This window comes from Tympanuchus pallidicinctus, unplaced genomic scaffold (assembly GCF_026119805.1).
Source record: "Tympanuchus pallidicinctus isolate F22 unplaced genomic scaffold, pur_lepc_1.0 scaffold12, whole genome shotgun sequence".
Taxonomy (NCBI): domain Eukaryota; kingdom Metazoa; phylum Chordata; class Aves; order Galliformes; family Phasianidae; genus Tympanuchus; species Tympanuchus pallidicinctus.
Genome location: NW_026294637.1, coordinates 3,834,641 through 3,850,025, shown reverse-complemented (window position 1 = coordinate 3,850,025; position 15,385 = coordinate 3,834,641). Strand labels below are relative to the sequence as shown.

Sequence of the window (15,385 nt, the reverse complement as noted above, 5' to 3'; positions counted from 1 at the left end):
CGTGGAACACCTGAGACATCTCCCTTTTCCACATCAAAGTTCTGCCTGACTTGGAAAATTATTTGGCATGAATCTGTTATCATTATTTCTTATTTAGTTTCTTTATTTGCTAAGCAGCTGCAACAGTACAGTCAGTGTTGGAGCCACAGTCCTTCCAGAAGTTAGACAGTCTCTCCACTATCCAAGAAATACCTTAGTGACTTCACACACAGTCCTACTGCCCTCCTGCAGACTATCAGCATGGCTGACATTACATGAGCATACCAGTGCTCACTTGGAGAATCAGACCATATTATCCTGGAGATTTCAGAGGATCACAATATTTCTCTGATCCGTACTACAATATATTTTAAAGCTTCATAATATTTTAGCCCAAAAGTCATTCAACGCAGCTTGTTCAGGTGTGGCTAGAAAACTTTAAGAAGCATGCTAGGTTGCTTTCTGAAAAGCTGTTTGCAACACTGTGTGAACCAATACCATTAGTGAACTACTGGAATTTGCTGCCACAGGCAGCTGTGGAGGCAGACAGAGCGAGCAGATTTTAAAGGGATTAGAAAAACTCATGGTCAACAGATCTACCAAAGGAACATACCCTCTAACATTTTTAATCCAGTGATTATGGATGCTGAAGGAGCATGAGTGGAAAGGGCTGCACAAGGTGACTAGAGTCACATACTCCTCCTAGACAACATCTTTTGGGGGCAGCCAAAGACAACCAGCCTGGATGAATGGGTGGTCTGACTCCAACCATATTTCTTATATAAAGTCATTTATCTCTTCGCTTTTTTCATTCCTCCTCCCCACCTTCAGCTGAAGCAATTTTCAGGTAAGACATTCAGATCTGACTACCTGCTAGCATTACAGGGAGCCTTATGGTGAGTGATCCCAGCATGGCTGAAGATGGCTTAAAACTCAGAAATGCGATAGCATTAGTAACAACAGCACTGTCCACTCCATCCAGCTTCATGCCACTTCTGGGGTTTCTGACAGAGTTCAGGGCACACACACTGCATGCAAAGAACTCATACAACTGCTCTGATTTCTCTCTCCGCCTGGCGAGTGAAAGTTCCTCTTAGAGGAGATCGCTCAAGGGGTGTTATTTCTCTATTTCCTGATTAGCATTTCCAGGAGCAATTTTGCTTTATAAAGAAGTCCAATGAATGGAGTTACTGATAAACCTGAAACTCGCCTCCCATGTTTTCAAAAGTGACTGACAATTTTGAGTATCCCTGTTTGCAGCTGGCCAGATTGGGGTGCTTTTAAAGTGCACAGTTTTGGAGGTCAAAAGTCCAATGGAGAGGCAAACTTTTGTCCTCTTTTAGACAGCTCAAACTGTGCTGCCTACTCTCTGCAAGGAAAAGAACAAACAGCCTCTAAGAAAAATCTAAACCTCAGATTTTTTAGATGCAGCATAAGAAGAATTAGAATGGCAATTACAGTGGCAAAGAGGGGTAAAGACATCAACACATGCCACCAGGTGAGCAGATATTTCAGTTCTGATGAAACGCATGGCTTTATCTCAAACACACCTTTAACATTTCTAGTGTATGTGTTTGGGTGGGGACGGGTGTAAAACAGCACAGTTCCTGTAAAAATGGAAGCAGACTTCAGAGCTCAATGGGAAACACATGGTGACACCAGATAAAAGAGACATGCAGAAAATAAAAAGAGCAAAAATTCTGCCACAGGGGAAAATCACAACTCAAATCTTCTGCTTTGGAGATGGCTCTGTTTGATTACAAGCACACGGTGAATGTGGCTGTTCTGATAATAATAATAAAAAAAAGTCCACACCATTCATATGAGAAAGTTCTATTGGAGAGCAAAATCTCTTACTTTTTTTTTTTCCCTTTCAGTTTTCCCTCCAGCTAAGCAGCTTTTGGGTACAACCAGCCTTGCATACGCAAGCCCTGCGCACAGGCTAATACCCAAACACACACCCTGATTCCTAAGCGCATATTCATTTGAACCACAGTGACAGCCTCATTTAGAAACAAATTAGGGGTTAACTAAGAAGTCCATGACGGAGGCAGAATCGAGTTTCCCTTTTCCCCTCACTGTCTGTTAGAATTAGAAAGTGTCTATGAGCAGTGTGTGTCAAGAATATGAACATGAGATGTCATTTCTCCTGCCTCTAATTGAAGCCAAGATAAATGAAGTGGAAAGGCGGCGTCCAATCCAATCAAAACATGAAAAAGGTATTTTGACATGTAAATTACAAACTTCCTGTGTATTTTGTCTCCCCAATTACACCCTCCCCTGTCATGTTTTTTTAAATTATATCTTAATCTCCCAGTCTCCTAATAATTATGTCATCATTCTTGGGCCTTGAACACTGTGTAATGGTATTTTATAGGATGTGCCATTCATTATTAACTAAACTCACTCTCTGTCCCCGGTGATGCTATTTCTCATGGTGTTCAAATATGCATTGTGTCAGTTCTTCCTTTGTAAATGTTAGGCCAGTTCCACTCACTGCTTCTTGATTAAATGGTATGGAGTAGGCGAGATACTTTCAGACAGTTTATTCTGCCCATCATTATTTTGCAGGGATGCATGCTCCCCAGTAGTTTGTTTTTTTTTTAAGGAATGGGTGAATGGTTTCAAATGTAACCTTCCAGGCTGTTTGGATCACTGAAAGAGCTACATGGCTTTCATGGTGTAATTGAGTGTGTTTTCTCTCCACCTCTTGAAAGGAGAGACAGTATTGGCTCAAATTAAAATGCACAGTAATGTATCATGAATAAGATCAATGCAGTATGTAACCACACCTACTTGAGAGTACTTCCATCGACTGCAACAGCCTTTACATCAGATCCAAAAGAATGACGTTGAGGATCAAATCCATCACATCTATATTCAGGGATTGTGAATGTTACATCTAAGGTAGTCTGCACAACCAAAATCAACACTTCTACAGTGTCATTCATCTCGCTCCTTTAAACCTGCATTTTAAGATTAATCACATTTTAGAAACGTGATTAATTTAAACAAAAATTCTGAGGACCAGAATTGGGGTCCTCATTGCTTGGCCAAGCTGTAGAAGACCACAAGAAGCAGCAGCGTGCCCCAAAGGACAAGATACTGTCCCTGATCTTAAGTATTACAGCAGACTGAGTTTCCACATTAAGGGAAAAACTATGACTACAGGGAGAAGGAGAGTTTAGGTAAATCTTCTTGATCTCATTAATGGAATCAGTTATATGTTACTGACTAACAGAACTGAAATAATAATTATTTAGGTTTCTGAGCAGAGTCTATCTACAATACCACCCCAATCATTAAAGATTCAAGAACAGTAGATAACTAGACTTAATATCAGAGATTGTATAAGCATGCCATACTTTTCTCTTCTAGTGATTATTAGTCAAAAAAAAAAAAAAAAGGGGGGGGGTAGCATCTATGATGCAAAAGCAAACAGTTCAATTTCACTCGTTCAGCAATGTAACTTAACTCCTGATTTTGAGAGCATGGAATGTGTTCCCCACAGGTGACTTGCACATAAACAACTGGGAAAATTACAAAGAAAATGACTTGACTGTATCTAAAAGTGATCCTGAGTAACTTCTGTCCACACATAGAGTTTTATGTCCTCAGTCAGGCCTTCAGTGTGTCAGAGAAGTCTGTGAAATGCTTTCATCCCAGCCTTTCTGTTATTGAACACAGCATACATACAAGTTAATCCTGTTTTTCAGCATCCACCTGCATGACAGGAATTTTGCCCTGGGTTTGAACTGATCCTCATCTTTGTCTAAGCTCTGTATAAGTGAATAATGATCCTAGTATCAAAGATACAGAAGTTTGGCTTTGGATACACCTGGGCAATCTGAATTTATTACTGCAGGCAGCAAGTATTACAACAGAGGAGCTGTGCAAAACCCTCAGTGGCACCAGCTCAGAAGTGAAGGAAATGGAATCTCCTATTGAGTTTCAACACACTCTCTCCTTGCAAGAAGAGCCGTATTGCTGGAAGAGCTCTGGTCCACAGCTGGGCAAAACGAAAACCAGAAACCCTCCCTTTTTCAGCAAATAAGCTGCCAGAACTGGGTCCCACCTCACCAGGCTTCAGAACTGGGCCTCTCAAAACAGATGCCTCCTCCTTACACTGTTAAGGACAAAAAGTATGCTCTACAAAGGCTATCAGTCAATTCTGGACTTCTTTCCTCCTAAGGTGTTTTCTTCTATCATTGAATAAAATTTGACCCAAGGTGAGACTGCTGTTAACAGGGCAATCTCCTCTCCTTTCACAGATATTACAGAGGGTCTATATTTCTTCCTTTCCCTTCTCTATGCTGTCCTTCTTCATTGGTTTTCTTCCCTCTCACCTTTCTGCTGTAAAAGCCTGCACTTTTGATCACCTGTCTCCAAAGCACTCACACATTAACTTGCTAAATTAACCAGCAAGATAGATTTACATACCTAACTTCACACCTGCTGAGGAGATCTCACTGCTCTCAACGTGTTCTCTGCAGACAAACCTACAGATGCACTGAGTCTCAGAAGGCTCTTCCTAACCTCCCATCCCCTATTGGCAATGGGCTTTTTCTATACTCATGACGGAGCCACTTCCCTGCTCGTGCTCTGGTTCCTCCTGCATAAAGCCTGGCTTTCCTGCAGGTCTGCAAGCCCTCCTGTATCATCATAAAGCACCTTTCTCCTGCCTCTGCTCAAAGCTGAGCTCCTGTCCAGCACATCCAGAGCCCACACGCCTTTCATGCAGTTCCCCAAAGAACTGCACATTCACCTCAATTCCATAATAACATGGGAGTTGAGTTGTTTTAGCCATTCCATCCTCTGATGCTTCCTCTACCTGAATGGGAAGAAAGGTTTATTGCATCTCCTTCCTCTGAGCTCCTGCAGGTAGGCCACCACACTCTGTGCCACGCTGTGGATTCACAGCCCAGCTACAGAGAGATTCACCAGGCCATGTCTGTATCAGTCCCAGGTATGCACACGTACTTCTGTTCAGAAAAGAATGGCGAGGTTCCTGCCATGCTGCATTTAAACTGTTAGCACAAGATGCTCTGTTTTCCTTTAATTAGGCCTTCCATGGCTAGATATAAATGGGCACTCGGTCATAGTAGAACCAGTTTCATCTGAATTAACACCACCTAAAATTAGACAGGATTTTTCTTCAAATGTACCCTTCTGTCTGCACAGGCTTAATCTCTACCCATACAGTAAAGTTCATACAGGCAGAAACCTCATCCTCCTCTTGGAGTTCTTAAAGCATGACACACATCTTGTTCCAGATGGGGCTTTGGCTGGCCCCATCTCTTAGAAACATAAGAAACATAATATCTTTTCCTCCAAGCACACACAGCGATACCAATTCACACTCAGCCAGAGCAAGCTGGGCAAGCCTTTCACGCTTTTCTTTTCCATTAGCATAGCTTTTTACCAGATTTTTTTTTTTAAATGTAAAATATAAGACAATTGATTCAGAAAATGATTAACCTAACACCAGAGCACTTGTTCAGATGTGGCAGCCAAACTTCTTGTCTATGTCTTTGCCTTTAGATGGAAACACAAAGTTTCCTGAAACAGGTTTTCTTTTGACACACAACAAATTCGCAGTATGACCTGCATAATTACTATGTTGGCAATGCAGCCTGAGTGGCCCTGCAAAAGTACTGCAACGGCTCCATTCTTCTGAGAAAGCTTCACGTGTCCTTCTCCCTTTCCACATGCTCCAAATGCATCTTCACTTTAAAACATTTTATCACGGGCAGCCTAAATTACTGAGCTCACTCAGTCACAGAGTTGAATAGACTTGTTTTTAAGTTCTATTTCTGCATGATATCAGGTATGCAAACTGTATGCTGCTAGGGAAGGATCTCCCCTGCCTCACTCCCTCCAGCTCTCCACAGCTCCTGCAATTCCATCGTGTGCCTGGCAGCAAACCCTCAGCACAGCTCCTGGAAGGCAGAACAAGCAAGAGGAGAGCACAAGGCGCGACTTAACAGAACAAACACAACAAGAACTTGCACAAAGCTTTCCTCATCGAGCTTCTTCCTGAAATATGTATATACATAAACTGGCTATGTTGCAGGGATGTGTTCACCAGCACAACACAAAGAAACATCCCACCATAAACCAGCCTGTAAGGGCACCCCTGGCTGCCAGGTTCCCCACAAAGACCATTCCCCTCACTGGATATCCACCAAGATCCCCTCACATCCCTTTGACAACAACATCCCCAATCCTGAGCACTATGGGAGGGGCTCTACCTGGTCTGGACTTACAGACTTTACCATATATATTTTAAAAATTGCCATTTTAAGACAGTGACAAATTCTCAACTCTCCACAGACAAGTCACTCTATCCTTGGCAGCAGCCAAGGGCACCAGGATGGATCTCAGACCTAAGGCAATCGCCCAAAGTACCCACAGAGTGCTGAGGAAATGGAATTTTTTTGCTCTCCTTTTCTGTGACCTCTGAACCCAGATGACACTTCAGCCAAAAACACATAACCTAGCATTAGACTGCAAAGGTGCATAATTGTGCAAGAAAGCAACACAAGAACTCACACCTCATGCTTCTGATGATGGACCCTTCCTTACTGTGGATACACTGTCAGCAGTTCTTTTCTATTACTCATTCATACATTCACATTCTATCATTGATTTTAATTTATGGCTGCATTTATTAGCATGGACTTCTAAATAGATAGTGTTTCTAGTATATTCTTAGCAGTGAAGAATTTGAAAGACAGAGAAAGAAAGAAAACCTGCTGGTAAGGAAAAATAGCATTGCTCCTCAATGAGCTACAGGCCTGGTCAGAAAACGCTTGGAATCTGAATTTTTCCATTAATTATTTTCCTCACACCCAAATTTCATAAAGGAAAGCTGTCACTTGTCAACCCTTACCAAACACATAAAGTAAGGTTTGGATAAGAATCTACTTGTAACCATTTCTCTTCATCAGCATCACCCAACGAAAACATTGGCTGTCAGCATCTCCACAAAAACTTCCTCTTTTCTTTTTTTCTTTGGCTATCAAATCCTTGATTTTAATTCAAAAGCCCAGAATTCAACACACAGAAATTCAGTACTACACCAAAAAGTGGCATTTGTTGCTGCTGGGCCAGATCCTTTACTGATATAAATCAATACAGATCTCTTTAGCCTGAGTGCATTTGCGTTGTGAATCCAGCCCCTGGGATCTTTGAGCTCGCATCCAGGAAAATTCTGCTTTTAATTAAAAATAAAATAAAAGACTTTGCAAATATGGGCTTACTCAACTGGATAAGGCCTCTCTGCATCTTCATTCTGCTTTGTGTGTATTTTCATAGCTGCTAATTCATGCACAACCCGCAGAACACATTCATTCCACCAGAAAAACACAGCACGGCCAAACCAAGAGCTGGAAGGGTCACAGCCTCATTTGAAACATTCTCAAGATGATTTCAGTTTTGGCAGCATCCATCTCTTGGGAAGCTTGTCCCAGTTTCACCACACTCTTTGTTTTTGTGACAGGAGAGGAAATAACGTTTAAAACTCATTATTTGGATATGTACAAGCCAGAATTGAACTACAACTGTTTTGCTTGGCAATTTCCTTTGATTTTTATGTTAAACGATTCAAACCATCCTTAAAAGCAAAGCATATATGGAACAAAACAGTTGTTTTGGAGAGAAATAAAACATTTATTTTGACACAAAAGAGTCTGCTCTTTCCTTTTTCACTGTTTGATTTCCTAACTTTTATTTTATTTAGCTTCGAAAAAAACCCATATTTATTTTAATTTTTTGGACTGCCAGAAAACAAAAATAATCAATTATTCATGCTGCTGTAGATAAACCATGAATAAATCATGAATAAAAACATACATTAATTCACTACGCCATAAACCACCACTGTGAAAAGTAAAACGTAACAGGAGTCTAAACTTATTTCTTGCCTCTCTTTGTTTTGTTTTTCACTAAGGATTCAAGTATAACAGCTCGGATCTTGGGACAACTTTACAGCAGCCACATTCCTTCCATGTTGTTATACTACCATCTACTGATAAAAGGATGCTACTTCTCAGGAATCTAATCTGCTGTCTTAGTCACCTTGGTGCAGCAAGCAATATTTCAACTCAATCAGAGCTCAAAAATGAGCATTAACTGCTACTTCAAGCGTTATCACCTGAATGCTCTTTTCTGCAATACGAACATATTCACACAGTAATCAGCTGCACTCCAGAACCCTTGTGGAAAATAAATTATTGGGGGACTTCTATTTGTTATTTCCTTTGTTTCTTCCAAGGGAAATAATGATAAGGGATGGGAAACAATCATCAAAAGCCTTTTGCCTACTAGAAGGCAGGGATGGGTCTCTGACTGAAGCAAGGAAACACTGAACTGCTGCTTTAAATAAGCTTAAGGATGCGTTACGTTTAAAAACAAAGCAGTAACAAATTTAGCCCCACAAGATGTTAATTGTTGCCCATCATTAGCAGCAGGAAAGGCAGTAGCTTGGCTTTTTGCAGTGTTCCCACACTCCTCTAGGGGGTTCTCAGCACTTCCAGAGCTGTCCGTGGTCAGCATTCAGGGGGGAAAAAAAAAGAAAAGGACTCACGTGGAATTACAATTCTGTCTGAACAAACAGCAGAGAATAAAGAGAGAAGCCGAGAACTCTTTGCAAGGTCTCTGGATGAGCCAATTTTAAGTGCCAGTTAATTTATATCCTCTGCCTTTCTCAGATACACCCAAAATAGAAAGAGTGGCAGGCATCTTTCATTTTAATCAGTGTGCTACAGTGATTTGGGGCTAATTAGATGTTAGTAATTAAGACAAGATCGCTCTGATGGATGTTTTTACAGGTTGCATTGTTGATTCAAGAAAGAAGACCATTCACCTTTAACTATTGTCAGTCACACTACTTTAGCTGGGAAGAATTAAATGTCAATTCTATCTTGCTTCATCACTGCTCTTTAATCAATGTCGATGCATCACTTCTCCCTATCATTCCTTCATCAAACACTGACCTGGAAATCTGACACTGAGCTTTCCAACACCAGCTCAGCTAATTAATAATTTTATCATTCCACCTTCCATCTTTCAACGAAAAGTAAGAAGAGTGCCAAAGAGATTCCCTGCTTTCATATGGAAAAGCATCAGCAGGGGGTTAATAATAATTATTAAAATGACTGACAGCTTCGGTTACGCTGAGATTTGGCCCAGCCCTGAAGTCACAGAAAAGTAAAAGCTAAGAGAAGTCAAGCCTTGAGTTTTTGTAGCGAATAAATGGGGTTTCAGGAAAGAAAACACCTTCTCACCCTCAAACTACTGGAAAAAGCTAAGATTGCCTTGTATCCTGGAAAGGTACTGATATCTCCTTTGTATCTAACTCTTTCAGCATGGTGACCAGATCTGTTACAGCACCAGGTGTTAACAATCAGCAGAAGGAGCACTGAGAGCCTTTCCAAAGCAGACAACAACAGTGTAGACCACCACCAAGGAACTAAAAGCAGGGATAAGCTATGTTATAACGAGCTCACTGGATTTTTCTACAAATGAACAAAAGCAGAGAAGACTTCAATACTCCAAATTCTGGGAGTCTTATGCATACATTGTGATTCCAGTATTCTGGAGACTGTAAAGCACCAATCCCAAAAATGGTGGCCTGAGCGCAGTAATGAGAAACATCACATAGAGATAACCTGCACATGGCAGCACATAAACCAGAAAAATAAGTAAAAGCAATGAAAAGCTTGGACAGGACTGTGTCGCCGCTCCCCTGTCTTCAGCAGACTTTCATTGGGGAAGCAGGAGAGGGAAGCATGGTTTAAATATTACAAAAATTGATGTTTATGAAAAAACTCACTACCCTTCAACCAAGTCCATGGGGATCTCATGAGGCCAGAGACCACAAAAGTGATTGCTGGAAAACTTTGCTGGTACAGAATCAATTAGCTGTGGCTTGTCAGAAGTGGGCATAGATTTGTCAATACTGAGCAAGAGCGATAAGCAGGATGGATATGGACTGTGAAGGCTCTTCAATACAGAGACAATCAGGACTAGCAGAGAGAACTTGAGAGGTAGAAGGGGGTCAATGGATGTGGAATCCAGCAGAACAGCAAAACCGGGCAAGACATTTTTTCATCTATGTCTCCAGAAGAAAACCAATAGGCGCCTTTCCTGAATGTAAGCAGGAGGAATAACTGAGGCACAGATTTGGCTGATATCAGCATTTCCTCACTGAACAGCAAATGGTATCCAGAGGCTCGATTTGGTTGGTGTTACAATCAGAAAGATTAATGTGGTGGAAGGGCAATACAGGAGGGTAACAGCAAAGGGACCAGCGCAGATGGAACAGTGTTACAAAGAAAATGAAAAGTGCTCACCCGCCTCTGAAGACCTCGGCTTGCAGGAAGACTCCACACAGGAGGGATTTCCAACCAGAGATCCTTCCCCAGTGGCAGTCAGACCTTCAATGAGGTCTAAGAGAGGTGCAGCCAGGCTCCACCCCTTCTGGTCACATTCAGTGAATTGCCTTCACCTGTGCTCCCAGGACCCACTGGGTCCTTTCCCCAGGTGCTCAATCAGTGGCTCAGGCTGTGACTCTGCAGCTCCCATACAGTTTGTCTATCTGCTCAGAGTTGGCACAAAAGCACAAGCACTGAGCACAAACATTGCATATATAATTTCACCAATACAACCACATCTAACAGCTTCAAGCAGACTCTGAAGGCTTTCACAGGATCACAACTTGAGAAAGCTGTGTTTTCTTTTTTTCATGAGAGTAAAGAATCAGATCTCCAAGTGTATTTTAAGGACCAGACTTCCAGGGGAAGAAGAAAAAAAAACAAGCAAGCTGCACTCTTTATATCCTTTTTCAAGGCCAGCACTTTCTTTGACTTTCTTTTTGAGAGGAAAAAAATTGCTATTGAGGAAACCATGCTATGTGGAATGCCCATCATCCATCACGAAAGCCTCCCAGAGCAGGTCTGTGCAGCAGCTCCACGCTGACCTAGCCCTCCAACTCTGCTTCAAGCAGGACTCCAGGCAATTCTAGCTCTGGAGGCCCTCAGTTCCCAAAACCAATTCCTAATCACAGCACAGCATGGCAGGCCACCTCTCAGCTGTATTAAAAATTCATCAAATTACAATACACCTGCAGGGCAGATCAAATTCCCCCAGTTTTGAATCTTTTAATATTTTTCAGTGCATGAAGGGGACACTTCACAGATAAAATGCTGAATAAACTGAAAGTGTAAATTCAAGTCTTTGCACAGCCACAGTCACCTTCTGAGACTGTTGGTAAACTGCTTAATCTCTCAATATTTCAGTCTCTCATCTGGAAAATGAGGGTTCCTTCACTTATAGATTTTGTGAAGATCAATTCTCTAGTATCTGTGAAAAGCTGCACTAGAGATCTACAAAGGGACTTTGGTAATACTATTTGTGTCTTCAGTACCACCTTATGGATTGCATTTTTCCTGGAGCACAGTGACCTTGGTTCTGCAGACTGTGTAAACATATACTTAAAGTTTAGCTTATTTTTAAATGGCTCACAGAATCAGGGCCAATACATCCATCACAGATATATCCAAGCACACAGCTGACGAAATAAATATCTTCTTAGTGTTCATATTACCATCCTGCGTTTTGGGGCCATCTCATAAAGGCGCTTATGTGCAACAATGCCTAAGCAAAATGGGTTGATTTAAGAGGGCTGAGGGAACACTTAGCTGAGAATTTCCTGGCTTCAGTTAGTTGTAGTCAGAGCGTTAAGATTATATTTCAGTGTCAGTATATTGCTTTTATTTGCTTTATTAAATTTGCTTTAACTTGCATTGACATTTTCTTTCCCTTGTTACTCAATCTCTCAGCTGTAAAGATTCCATTTGCTGAATTGTTTTGCCATTTGGATTTAAAAAGAAAAAGTTAATGCAACAGGAATTCCTAGGGTCTTTTTCACCAAGAAGTAAAATCAAGCCCCCACATGCTGCTTCTGGACTTTCAACCCCAGCCTGGACAGACTAGTCAGCTTTTGATTATTTGATTAAAGGCAGCTGCAGCACCAGTACTCACACCTTGATCTTTTAGGAGACCAGCAGTTACTGCAGCTGGGCACCACTGACTGCAACCACAGTTGATTTTAAATTGGCCACTGCCATCTCCAAGATAGAGCTGTTTTAGTGCTAGCAACTACAGTGCTGCTCCTGAACACACCTATGGACAAGGTCACATAGTACCCAGTTTCCCAAAGATAACAAGTTTGCAGCACATGAGCACTGTGCCTGGCAGTACTATTTGTTGGCAAGGTGGTAACATGATGGGTTTCACAACTGGAAGCTGACATGGATAAAAATCAGTGCATATTTAGTCATGAACTCATGTGTAGTGGTATGTCTCTGCATGACAGAGCTGTCAGAGAATTTGGTTCTGAGAAAACATTACTTAGAGTTTTTCAAAGACAAAAGCAGTTGAAATTTCACATTTGATTGTAAATAAATGTCCAAAGAAAGAGAAAATATCCAGATCAAACAGAACTTTACATCAAAGATACAACCGTTCTGAAGAACCAGGACTTCATATAAATAAGCTAGATTGGCACACTGACTTTAAACACACTTCTGAGACATCACACAGGACTTTGCAGAGTCCCAGGAAATTTGTCCTGCAATATAGGAGGGAACATAACACACAGCTATAGTGAGAACTGCTGTGCTTTCCATCAGGGTCCATGCAGGGCACACCTGGGGTACATTGCTCAGCTTCAGACTGAGCATAGATGGGATCTGATAAAGAGCAGAGAGGAGCAAAAGCATAGGGCATGAAATGCTGCAGTGCCTCTGGGATGTGCCTTCTCACTAGAGCAATGATCCCAAACGGTCTTTTTATTTTGAAGCAGAACCTCACCATATCTGTGAATAACGAAATGCTGATGCAAACAAAAATGTTCTCAGCACAGTGGTCAATCTCTCTGCCAACAGAGGCTGCTGGGCTCCCAGAGAACTGGTGACCCTCTGCACTACCAATGCCAAAGTGTAACCCAGAGACAGGGCTGGCACTGCTTTCAGTTCTTTGCAGATGCTGAGTAAGTTGGACCTGTAGCTTTGCTCCCAACATGCAGAGTTTACATAACTTACTTTACTAGTTGCATGGCTCAGCTGCTGCTCCTCAGCTCAACTCAGTCCTCAGGTGATAAACCCCATGGTAATCTGAGAGTGGAACGGGATATAATTAAAACCCGGACAGGATTTCTAACTGCTACAGAATCAACATCATGAGCAGGCACTAGTGCTGCAGCACACCAGCTTCATGAGTGCTCCATCAGCCTCTACACCACAATGCAAACGTTTGATGGGCTCCAGGCACAGAGTTTCTGTAGCATTGCCTGGGCTAGTGCCTAGACGAACAACATGCATTACTAACTTCTGCTCTTTGCTCTCTGAATGCTGAGTGCCACAAGTAGGGGTGCTTTATGTCTCTCAGCTGTCTTTCTCAGCTCTAGAAACTGGTGCTTTTTTAAAAACAAAAACCACAACTCCAGTTCCAAATATTGCAGCAGCAAACTTCCTAGGGCTGGCAGTGTTTTTCTCAGACCTGAGGCTGCGAGCAGCTGCCTACGTGGCATCTGCGCAGAACCTGCACAGACAGAACTAACTGCTCCTTCTGGCCTGCAGCAGAAGGCACTTAGGTCTGCACTGCCTTGAGGACAGTTTTGCATCCAACCTCTCTAAGAGTACAGTTGGTTCATAAAATGCTTTTCAGTAGCAGGGCCTGCCAAGAGGAATTGCTGGTCTCTACATGTCATGGTAAAAAGCGTGGAAGACAGCAGTACCTCTGGAAAAGGATTCATGCTATGATGCATATCAATAAATACCTACACATGCTGCAGGAGATCAAGCTTATTAGGAGGGCAAAACTGCCAACATGCCTGTTAGGCTGTTGCAGCATTAGGCCATTCCCAGTAGCCTGTAGCTACCAGATAAGATGCAGTGTAGATCGGAGCACCCAGCACTGTACTGCAGACATTCAGTTCAGAGTAAGCCTACAGCCTCCCATTTGGTCTACACAGTGCAAGTGCAACACGCCATTTTTTCTATACTAATAAACCTGTAAGGGCAGAAAAGGCTGCAGGAGAAATGAGAACTACCAGAGCAGAACAGCCCCTGAGTTTTTGTTTATTGCAGACTAATTAAAACAAAAAGTATACCATAGCTGAACCTGTAGTAATAGGTAACCAGATGTGTTGTTCCTTGACCTTACCATATAGCAGCATGTATATAAAGGTTATAACTTTATTTTTCAAAGCAGTGTGCCAAAGCAAAGCATTTCTCTGCACTTTTATAGCAAACACACTACCTGAAGGGACTTTAGCTACCAAAACTAGAGGAAGAAATTGCTAAACTTAATGCACATACACTCAATCCAGGAATGAAAGCTTCAGCATTCAGCAATGCTGCAGAGCATACTCTAAGGTAATGACTATTAATAGAGATCCTCCTTTTAGAGACCATTTTCCTACTTGATTTGTATAAAATATTCTGAATAATGAAAATGGTGCCAAAACACCAGTGGAATATTCTTCTGTTGTTGTCGTTCTCAGCCCCACCCACAAACAAAATCTCAGCGTTTACAACAATAATAAATTATTATGGTGTGAGTGATTTACCTGATCGTTGAAAGGACCAGAAACAAAAGGACAGCACTAAAAAAAAGTCCTGGACTCAAATCCAATAATACCTACAGACTCCTAAGACCCCATGGAAATCACTGTTCATTACACACTCATGGGAGGATGTTGGTTATGTCTGAAACAACCCAAGATCCACACATTATTAATTTCATCCCACTGTCAATCACTTTCCAATCCATCCGACTCATATTTTCCATCCTGATCTTCACTATCTCTTCTGAGGATTAAATTTTCAGGTGTCCAGCACTGACTGAACTCTCTCTCCATTAAAGCTATCCTGGACATCATCAATGGGAGCCACACTGAAAGCTCTCAGGACTGTGGTGGGCTCATCTCTGGTGTGCAGGGCTGCTGCTGGCCCCAGAAGGCAGCACAGCTGGCTGGAAGGTACAATAGCAAGGCTGTGGGCAACTGAATGACTCTAGCAGTTGAAATACAAGGTGTTGTGGGTCTGTCGTGTGTAGCACAGGCACACTCAAAGAGATCCTACAGATAACTTTATTTTGGCTTGGTGGTTTACTCAAGCAAAATAAATAAACCAAACATACACACAGGCTTGGCTTAGAAACAGATCAAAAACCCACAATGGTGTCTTGCACACAAAAAGTGTTCTGACTGTTGTGTCCTGACCAGAATGTCTGTAGACAATCTGTAGACTGAAATACAGGCTCTTCTTTCTGAACCACAATTAACACTTTTATAATATTACCTCAGAGTTTGCCCAGGCCATCAGATGAACCTGACTAG

At 41.9% G+C, this 15,385-nt stretch overlaps 1 long non-coding RNA gene across 2 annotated transcripts in view; it reads right to left on the bottom strand.

The window, feature by feature from the left end:
* The window catches only part of LOC128075341 (uncharacterized), a 138,685-nt gene that overhangs the window by 56,483 nt on the left and 66,817 nt on the right, over positions 1-15,385 (bottom strand). Inside the window, exon 4 of one of the 2 annotated variants that reach the window (XR_008203783.1) lies at positions 13,085-13,157. The exons of the other annotated variant lie outside the window; for it this stretch is intronic. This is a non-coding gene — a long non-coding RNA (uncharacterized LOC128075341). Of the gene's footprint in view, positions 1-13,084; positions 13,158-15,385 lie in introns of those variants that run through there. 2 annotated transcript variants of the gene reach the window in all.